We start from the raw sequence: 10,533 nt of genomic DNA on the forward strand, positions 1-10,533 counted from the left end.
TAGCTGGAGAACTCAAGCTGAGAGGAAGGAAAACCTTGTTTAAATATAAATAGCTTTGACAATCATCTGGGATAGTTAAAAGGATTATGAGAAACACATGAAAGGTAATAGATACTTTTTTTGAACAATAGAGTTTGAAGTTTCTTCTGTTCTGAATGTTCTACTTTACAAAGAGAAAATATAAAGTAAAAAGATAAATTATTATATTTGGTTTATGGCCTCATTTCCATTTAACAACAAAACTATTTTATGATGATAAGATTCTTGTAAACTATTGTCTTTTTCAAAATAAACATATAGTTTTTTTTTTTTTTAATTTTTTTTTTTTTTAACATTTTTTTATTTATTTTTGGGACAGAGAGAGACAGAGCATGAACGGGGGAGGGGCAGAGAGAGAGGGAGACACAGAATCGGAAACAGGCTCCAGGCTCCGAGCCATCAGCCCAGAGCCTGACGTGGGGCTCGAACTCACGGACCACGAGATCGTGACCTGGCTGAAGTCGGACGCTTAACCGACTGCGCCACCCAGGCGCCCCAAACATATAGTTTTTTATTAGCAGGCTATTTGGAAAAATTGGCACTTCAAGAATATTCATTTATAATTAATATAAAAATATAATTAAAAAATAAACTATGCCTTAAGGAATATGAGGTCTCCATTCAGAAGCCTCATGTGTTTTACGAAGTCCTAATAGACTTCAGTTGGCTTTGCTGGCAATTGCCTTCCTCCCAGCCGTATTTAACACCTCTTACATTCAACTATCCTTCTCAAACCTGAATCTAGCATCTATGTCCCAGTAGCTGTGTAAATATATGTATATTGACCCCTGAAAAGATGATGGTGACCAAAGCCACTTCTACATCAGTATATATTTTTCATGCCTAAACCAAAAATTGAATTCAATTCTCAGATCAAATGCTACCTATTCTTTGAAGATCCCATCAATTTCTTAATTCCATCACAAGCCTAAATTTAGGTCTTCCTCCTTCTGTACTCCTATTACATTTTATGTAGATACACATGCACACTTCCATTAGAGACACCATCGCACTCTAATGTAGGCCCTGAGTTTGCCTGGTCACCTCCTCTATAGATTGTAAGAGTTCTATAAGATACAGAAAATGCCTTCTTATCGTACTTGTTAAATTAAAAAGCCCAATTTAATATGTGATGAGTGAGTAATGAAGTAATTCAAAGTGCAGTAAAACCTTGATTTGGGGGCATAATTCATTTCAGAAACATGCTTGTAATCCAAAGCACTTGTATATCAAAGCGAATGTCCACATAAGAAATAATAGAAGCTCAGATGATTTGTTCCACAACCCAAAAATACTCATATCAAAATGATTACAATACTGTAATATAATACAAATAATAAATAAAATACAAAATATAAAGAAAAATAAACAAATTAACCTGCACTTACCTTTGAAAACCTTTGTGGCTGCTGTGAGGGAGATAAGAGAGAGAAGGGTTATTGTGTAGGAAGACTTTCACTGTCACTAATGGGATCACTGCTATCTATTGGCTGGATGGAATCTTTTTCTGCATGGGGGCCATTGTATACAGTAGCATGGATGTTGACTACAGTATGGTATTAATAAACTCTTGTCATATACTGTGTTTAATGTAACTGGCAATAAGGCAGCAGGAGAAAGGGTCTATATCTGCAGGCAGCCTGACCTATAATGAAGCAAAGCATTCCTAAGCTTACTCTTATATGGAAAAGCAAAGGACTGTCCATAGGTGCTCTGAAGTGACAAAAAATACACTTTTGCCAGTTGTGGGAACCTTCCAGTGTTCTGGAAAATCTCTTATTTCTGCCAAACTCGGCCTGAGATTGAGCATCTGAGCATGGGTAATGATTAACCACAATCACGCAGCAAGAGAGATTGAGAGAGAGAAGAACCATTGGCTCAGTTGTGATCATGTGGTGTTTGGCATCACGTACTACTTGTATTGCAAGACTTGTATTATCACTCATTTGTCAAGTTAAAATTTATTAGAAATGTTTGCTTGTCAGGGCACCTCAATGGCTTAGTCGGTTAAGTGGCCAACTTGGGCCCAGATCATGATCTCAATGCTTCATGATTTCAAGCCCCACATCGGGCTCCATGCTGCTAGCTCAGAGCCTGGAGCCTCTCCCTCTCTCTCTGCCCCTCTCCCACTCACATTCTCTCTTTCTCAAAAATAAATGTTAAAAAAGTTAAAAGAAATGTTTGCTTGTCTCACTGAACACTCGCAGAACAAGTTACTTGCAATCCAAGGTTTTACTCTACTTAGAAAATTTTTGAAATCCTGGATTACACATAAATTACTAATTTGATACACTCTTTCTTCACTCTACATGAACCTGTTTCCTGTCCCGTAATCTAAAATGCATTCAATAGCAGAATGAGGAATATAATTTACTTCAGCTAGCCATTTAAATACTAAACTATATTACTTATGTGGTGTTTCTAAATTATGAGAGAATTAAATGAATTTCTATGGAAAGTATGTGAAGCCAGAAGCAAATAATAATGGACAAATTATTCATAAGAAGATTCTATAAACACAAGGTACCTTAAGTATTTTAGAGACTCTTTGGATGGGGGATTCAAATCATTGAAAGTTTGGAATCCAAGTGTTCCTCTGCTTCTTCAAGTCTTTCTTTCTTTCTTTTCTTTTTTTTTTTTTTTTTTTGAATGAAGACAGTAATGAACAGGTGAAAGTAAATACATGTATTTTGAAATGTTTAGATTTAATTAATGCTCTACATGTTCTCTTATGTTTTGTTTTTGTTGAGAAGAGAAATTTATACATTTGTCTTCCTATTATATATATTTTGTAATTGAAAGTAATGCTCTTTACCCATTAGTTTATTTGAACTTGCTACACTGACCTTTAGTCCCCACAAAGTACGTAGAAGAAACAGAGGTATAAGCCACTTAGATGTCACAAAATTCCTAAATTGAGAATATATGGTTGTTTTCTATTGCTACTGTCAACTCATTCCCTCGAATGTTAAATAATAGAATATGTTCTTTTATTCTTTGCTCATGCCTTTTTTTCAAAAATTTTTTTAGGTTTATTCATTTTTGAGAGAGAGAGAGAGAGAGACAGAGTGTCAGTAGGGGAGGGGCAGAGACAGAGAGGGAGACAGAATCCAAAGCAGGCTCCAGGCTCTGAGCTGTCAGCACAGATCCCGCACGTGGGGCTCAAACCCACAGACTGTGAGATCATGACCTGAGCTGAAGTCAGGACGCCTAACAGACAGAGCCACCCAGGCACCCCCTGCTCATGCCTTTTCAATTATCACAGCTACTTTAATATCAATGGTATTATAGTTGCCCTTAAAATTGAGCTTACTTCTGTTAATTTGGGTTTGAAACATTTTAAGATCCCACATAGTATATACATTTAAAAAAAATGAATTACCAATATCTTAACCATGTTTGGCTAAGAGTGATAGAAACAGCTCTCAAATTAGCTTAAATTAAAAAGGAGATTTATAGGAAAGATGCCAGAGTGGATCACTAAAGGAAGATAACAGGAAATAAGATAGCTCTGGATGTCAGAAACTCTCTACTTCTAATCAGTGCTTCTTTCTGGGTGTTAGGGACATGGCTCCTGGAAATTCTGATGTCTCAGAATTTAAGCTTCATGATCAGTAAGGAAAGAGATCTTATCATCATTAACAGAAAAATCCTGGGTGGGGCAGAACTCTGATTGACTTACCTGGACACATATCCCCATTCCTAGACCCATCCATGTAGACAGAACTAAAACAAATTATGAATTATCCAGCCTCAGTCTCATGATGACCTCTATGGTCAAGATATAGGACTGTTTTTCAAAGAAGGGTGATGGAGGTGCCAGGCCAACAATGGCAATAGCCACAACAAAGAGAACCCAATCATTTTTATTTCATTAACTTTTTATGCCTCATTCTGTAACATCAGAGATTATGGGGAAAAAAAGATTTATATCAAGTGTCAAATATTTGTAACGCTACTGTTAATTTAAACGTGGAAATATTTTGTCTGTACAGCATTTAAATATTTGCTTTAATTTAGGATTATTATGGAAAAAAAACCCCACTATTGAGGCCAGATGTTAAAGTGAAGTTTTAATTAAAATATTAGAATGTAATGGGCTATGAAATTCTAAAGTCAGTTGCCAGACCAAGATGAAAATTTTCAAAGGAAAGCTCTGTAAATGCTCTTCTTGACTCTAAAAATCCCTTAACTCTCATTGGGAATATAAATAACAAAGAGAGCAGAGAGGGGTGGAGATTAGTGAAGATGATTTTTTTTTTGACAAAAATTAAGATTTCCCTCTTCATGTGAAGTCGAGAGGATTTCTAGCAGGATTACTCAGAGACTGAGCTATGGCCCTGCAGTTAAGGAGGCACAGAAACGTAGAATGCAAGGGCTTGCTACAACAGGAGTGTTAACTCCTCTCTTGGGATTGTCCTGCTATACCTGGTGTGTGGGGAAAAAGGATGCCTAAGTGTTTTGTGCTCATCGTATATGGTCGAGAGATTTGACATAGATGTTTATTAGATAGCATACAAGCAGGTCCCCAAGAGGACAAACAGGCTTCAAAAGGAGAAGGTGAATCACCAAACTCATTATGGCAGAGGAGTAAGCAACCACAGAAAAGTATGTTTATCCTAGTCAGGAGAACTGCAGAACAGAGACCATCTCAAAAGGGAGGATGGTTGGGGCGCCTGGGTGGCTCAGTCGGTTGAGCGCCGACTTCGGCTCAGGTCACGATCTCGCGGTCCGTGAGTTCGAGCCCCGCATCGGGCCCCTGTGCTGACAGCTCAGAGCCCGGAGCCTGTTTCGGATTCTGTGTCTCCCTCTCTCTGACCCTCCCCCATTCATGCTCTGTCTCTCTCTGTGTCAAAAATAAATAAACGTTAAAAAAAAAATTTTAAATAAAAAAAAATAAAAAAAATAAAAAAAATTTAAAAAAAAGGGAGGATGGTAGGGTAGGGCATTCCAAACAAATGCAAAAGTTCCCCAGAAGAGAAACTGTTAGCTTTAAAAATCTGCCAGCTCTTGAAAGATAGTAAGCAACTTAAGACAATGGTGATCAATTTTCTTGCTCCCGCCCATCCCTGGTCTGTCCTCGCATATTGTCTCTAGAGGGAAGCTTCAATAATCACAATTAGCAAGGTAGAGGTGTAGGATTGAAGGCCTAAGAAGAAGAGAAAAAGATACAAAATGAGTAACTTTCACCACTTTATTGACTTCTTACAACAGGTCTATATACTTTGGGGACTGGATGTAGCTCTAATTTTGAGCGAAGTTGGATACTTTGACTATTACATGAGACTAGACATTCTAAGTACCAAATGCAGGCTTTGAAACCCAGAGTGATCATTGTACTTTTTATTATCTATAAGTGAGAAGAACAGTTAGGAGGCTACCAGTGTTTTATTCCAGAGACAAAAAGGGAAGAGCTCATATCACTGAATAAATTTTGAAAGGTGAGTGGGTGGGGGGGAGAAAAGTGTATCTGATTATAATCTTTGAGTTATGTTTTTTTTTTTTGTTTCTTGCTCACTTGCTTGCTAGATTTTTCTTTCTCTTTTTTTAAGCAGACATAGTCCCTTAAACTAAATTATCAGCTTCTTAGGCCGTACCTAACCAAACAATTCTTGTGAAGTGTTAGACTTTTTGTTTTATTTTATCATGTTTGGTACATAAGAATTCTGTGTACTATATTGTTTGTGTCTGTGTGCCTGTACATTTTATGTTCTTCATCATTTAATTTATCTGGTGTCCCATACAATATCAATGATAGGAACACCTTTGTTGAACTTAAAAATTATTTGAGAGTCAGATTCATATTATAAAAGCAATAGAGAAAAATCAACCACTAATTAGAACTTGGAAAATATATTTTTACAGATTAAAATGAAAAACAAAATGCCACTTAAATGTTTTAATTGGTTTCAGTTTTACAACTGCAAACCAGATGGTTTCTTTTCAAGTAGTTTACAATGTCTTTGCCGAATAACTGAATTACCAAACCAGCTGTGATTATTAACATTTACCTAAACAGAAAAACATGTCTGCTATTTGTTTGCTGAGAAAGTACCTGTTTTGCAAAAGTTTGGCAAACAAATCATGACTCTGGCTAGCACAGTATCTTAATAAAATAGTATAGATAAATAGAAGTACATATATTAACTTATATCCTAAAATGAACGCTAATTTAAAATTTTAACTTAAGTACTAGGTGTCAGAAATCTCTTGTGGATTCTTCCAATTTTATGACTCTACAATTGTAAAATCTATTTACATTTTTAATGTGACGAGACTGTTTTCAGACTCATTGAAAAACCCTGTTAATAATTATCTTTAACTGCTTGTTAAAATATAATTTGGAAGGAAATGGTCCTTACAGAAATTTGTTTCTGATGTAAGCTGAGGCTTTCTAACTCTAAACTATGAGCAAATGTAAATTTCTAGGTACAAATTTTAATTGTATGCTGAGCACATACTCAATTCTCTTTAGAGCCAGTTAGGGAAAGAGACATTTAAGGGGAAGTAATGGTGAAGAATGCTATTTCTATTCTTCTATCAAAAGGATCGATTATCAGGGAAAATTCTGAGTACAAAAATGACATTGTAAACATTCTATTACAGTCATTTTCCAATCAGAATTTTCCTTGTAATATGGGGAACCTGGGTGGATTAGTCAGTTAAGCATCCAACTTCGGCTCAGGTCATGATCTCTCAGTTCGATCTCTCATGATCTCTCAGCCCTGCGTGGGGCTCTGTGCTGACAGCTCAGAGCCTGGAACCTGCTTCAGATTTTGTGTCTCCCTCTCTCTGCCTCTTCCCCAGCTTGTGTTCTGTCTCTGTCTCCGTCTCTCTCAAAAATAAATAAACATTAAAAAATTAAAAAAAAAGAATTTTCCTTATAATTTACTGCTTTGGTGAAAAGACTGAAAACTAATTTTTGTCTCACAACTCTGTGATCAACTGGGCACTTTTATTGATCTGATCTACGTAGCTTAAGTGATCTACGCAGAACTGTTTCAGATGTCTATCTCTAGTCAGTTGGAGGCTCTGAGGGGGCCGTTGGTGCAGGATGGTCAGCACAGTGATGACGCAGTTCTCCTCCTGCTGCTCCTTACATTTCTTCAGCAAAGTAGCTTCCGTGTGTTCTCATGGTTCTTATAAGGAGCAAGAGAGCAAGTACAGTGAACAAGAATTCTTCTCACTTCTGATTGTGTCACATTTGAGAACATTCCTTTGGCCAATGCAAGTGCTGTAGTTAAGCCCAGAGTAAAAGAATGGGGCAGAATGCCCTGACTGATGGGAAGAGTAAAGAATTGGAGCCATCGATGCAATTAATCAAATACACATTCATGTAGGTTTACACTATTAATAGCATTCCTATGTGTGATGTACCATAATTTACTTACTCATTTCTCTATTTATGGATATTCAATTGATTCTAATTCTTTTTTTAAAATTACAATCAATGACGCAATAAAAATTTATGTACATCCAGCTTTATGCACAGGTATGAATATTTTAAAATTTTCAACATACAAAATATGTCCTCACCACTGATATGAAATAGCTTTTCATATTTTGTCACACCTGTTTTAATCTTCATGAGTATCTTTTTTGAAGTTTTAAGAAAACAGGAACAGCTAAAGCTCCATCACTTATCCTTCCCTCCATTTCCAGAGGCAACCAGTCCCCTGAAGTTGGTATGTCCCATTCCGGTATGTGCTATACATAGTTATTATATATGTAAAACTGTACTGCTGCTTTACATTTGAACATTTTTATGTCAGTGTTAATCATACTATATGTAAGTTTCTATAGCTTCTATTTTTATCCAACAGAATGTTAAGATTTATCCATATTATTACATGTAAGTTTGCTTCAGTAATTGTAACATCTGTATACATTATTCCACTGCATGAGTAAGCCAGTTATTGGGAGGTACTTGTATTTTTCCAAAGTTTTGCTGTTGCAAAGCGTGCTTAGTGACCATCCTTGTATGTATTTTTTGTGTATATATGTGAAAATTGTCAAGTGCAGGAACCTAGAATAATTTCTGTTTAGTAGAGTATGTGCATATTGTTTGGCTTTTTTACAATCTGTCCAGGAATGTATAAATGATTTGCCTTTCCTCATATCTTACAAAAATTTGTTATCATCTGACCTAATACCTATGTCAATCTGATGATTCTGAAATTATATCTCATTATTACTTAAATTTATATTCCTGTGGTTTTAAGCATATTTTCATATGTTTATTTTGTCCCAGTTTCTATCTATCCTGTCCCTTTACTTTTCCATATAAATTTTTGGATTTGTTTGTTAGTTCCCCTAAAAATCCTGTGGGTTGTAACTGCATTAATTTTAGAGATTATTTTTATTTATGATTGTTATTCATAAACATGTGATAGCATTTATTTAAGACTTTTTTATGCTTTTGAATAATATTTTACTATATTCTCTGTAAATATTGTACCTCTTTGATTTATTCTTGGGAAATTTATGAGTCTTGTTACCATTTGTAGATGATACCTTTATTAAAGTACATTTTTCTGTTTGTTGCTCAAGTGTATTGACCACTGTTGATTTTATATACTGAGCTCATGTTAGAAAAACTTGCTAAAGTCCTTTATTCACTGAAATTATCTGCAGATTCTCACTTTTTTTTTTTTTTTTTTTTTTTTTTTACAAATAGTGACAGCTTTCTTTCTTCATTTCCAAGTGCTTCTTCTATTCTCTATTTTTTATAACTCTTACCTTACATTACTGGAAAGATCCTCCAACGTAATGCTGACTAGAAATGTTCGTTTCTGAATTACAAGGAATTTCTTATCGTGTTTCAAAAGTGACTTTGTTATCGGCAGTGGGTTTTGATAGATAGCATTCATCAGGAAGGGAAGTTTCCTTCTATTCCTAGTTTATAGTAGTTTTATTAAGTTAAGCATGTGTGATGAATTTTATCAAAATTGTTTCACTTCCGTTGAAATATTCATGTGATTTTTTTCTCCTTTAATGTCAGTGTGGCGAATTTACATTAGTAGCTGTAGAGAGCAAGATGGAGTCACTCATGTCAAGCAGGGGCCTGTGTCAAGCAATGACTCAAGCGCTTGAGGGGACTGCAGCTACTAGATATCGCCAAGGCCAGCAGCAGCTGACCATACCCCAGAACTGATAACAAGCAGGAGCAGAGGAGGGCTGCAGGGGCCCAAGGCTGATTAAGTCCCTTTAAAAAGAGAGGATTTTTGCAGCAAACTGTCAGATTCCTTAGACACTGACCCCTCTATGTCTGACCACTTCAAAAGGCAGCTGCCGCCAAAGGCTCTGCCTGATTGATCTCTGAACAGAACTGAGATCCTTCACTACTTGATCATAACAAGCAGTAAGTGCCGAGAGCTGACTTGGACTGGACCGAGGCCTTATCTCAAATGTGCGCCCACCAGACTGACCTCACCACGTTTCGTTCCTTAGCTTCCTACCCGCTGTGTTATCTTGTTTGTTGTGTGACTTGTCTTGTGTTCAGTTTTATGTGCCTTTGTAAGAAGCCAAGTTAATCACGTGGTGAAATGTCACAGAGTTTGGAATCCTGAGCCTGCTTTATAATTACATTACCCTTGCTTTATGACTGAATAAAGCTGACACTGTGAAAGACATAACTCATGTGTGGGCCTTCAGAGGGTGCTCAGGACGGGAGCTGTTACAAAGTTAATCATCTGTACATTCCTGAGATAAATGTATTTCTTCATATATTGCTGATTTCTTTTGCTAAGAGTTTTTTTTTTTAGAATTTTCTGTCTAGTTCAGAAGTAAGAGCCTCTTATATTTTTCTTTCTTTTATTGTCCTTATCTAGTTTTTATGTTAAAAGTATACTGTCTTCATAAAAGAAGTTGAGGAACTTTCCCCCTTCATCTTGCTCCTCTTAGGACCTACCCTTTTCGAAGTTTTTCTGCAGTTTCCCTACAGTGCATTTGTTGTATATTAATTCTTTTTTTTCCTGCTTGTACCTTAGGAATCTGAGATTTTGTGTCTTCTGTCAACTCTGGAAAATTCTAGGCCATTTAAAAATGTATTCCCTCTCTGTTTCTCTGTGTTCCCTTGATGTGGAACTCATCTTTATGTTGGACATTCTCATTGTATCCTCAACATCTCAACTTCTCTTAAATAATTTCTATAATTTTTAAAATATACTTTATTGTCAAATTCGCTAACATGCAACGTGTAAAGTGTACTCTTGGTTTTGGGGTAATAATTTCTATAATTTTATATCTCTGGTCCACAATGTAGATAATTTCTTAGATTTATTTTCCAGTTTAGTAATCTTCTCTTTAGTTTTTATGCATTTAATCATTTTAAGAATACTGTTATTTTGATTCTCCTTCAAAGTTTTTTTCTATTATCTCATATACTTTTGGATAATAATGCTATGTTTAAACCTTCTGGCTTTGGCTATTCTGCTTTTTTTTTAAAGGTTTATTTATTTTTTTTTAATTTTAGTTTTTATTTTTTAAAATTTA

General features: G+C 35.7%; 1 long non-coding RNA gene across 1 annotated transcript; it reads right to left on the reverse strand.

The window, feature by feature from the left end:
• Positions 1-6,973: 6,973 nt before the first annotated feature.
• On the reverse strand, positions 6,974-9,619 carry LOC131513501 (uncharacterized). The gene is made up of 2 exons (XR_009262610.1): positions 9,468-9,619; positions 6,974-7,178 (listed from the first exon to the last, which is right to left on the reverse strand). It is a non-coding gene; the product is annotated as an uncharacterized LOC131513501 (long non-coding RNA).
• Between the last annotated feature and the right edge of the window lie 914 nt (positions 9,620-10,533).

The sequence above is a fragment of the Neofelis nebulosa genome, chromosome 6 (genome assembly GCF_028018385.1).
Source record: "Neofelis nebulosa isolate mNeoNeb1 chromosome 6, mNeoNeb1.pri, whole genome shotgun sequence".
Classification (NCBI taxonomy): domain Eukaryota; kingdom Metazoa; phylum Chordata; class Mammalia; order Carnivora; family Felidae; genus Neofelis; species Neofelis nebulosa.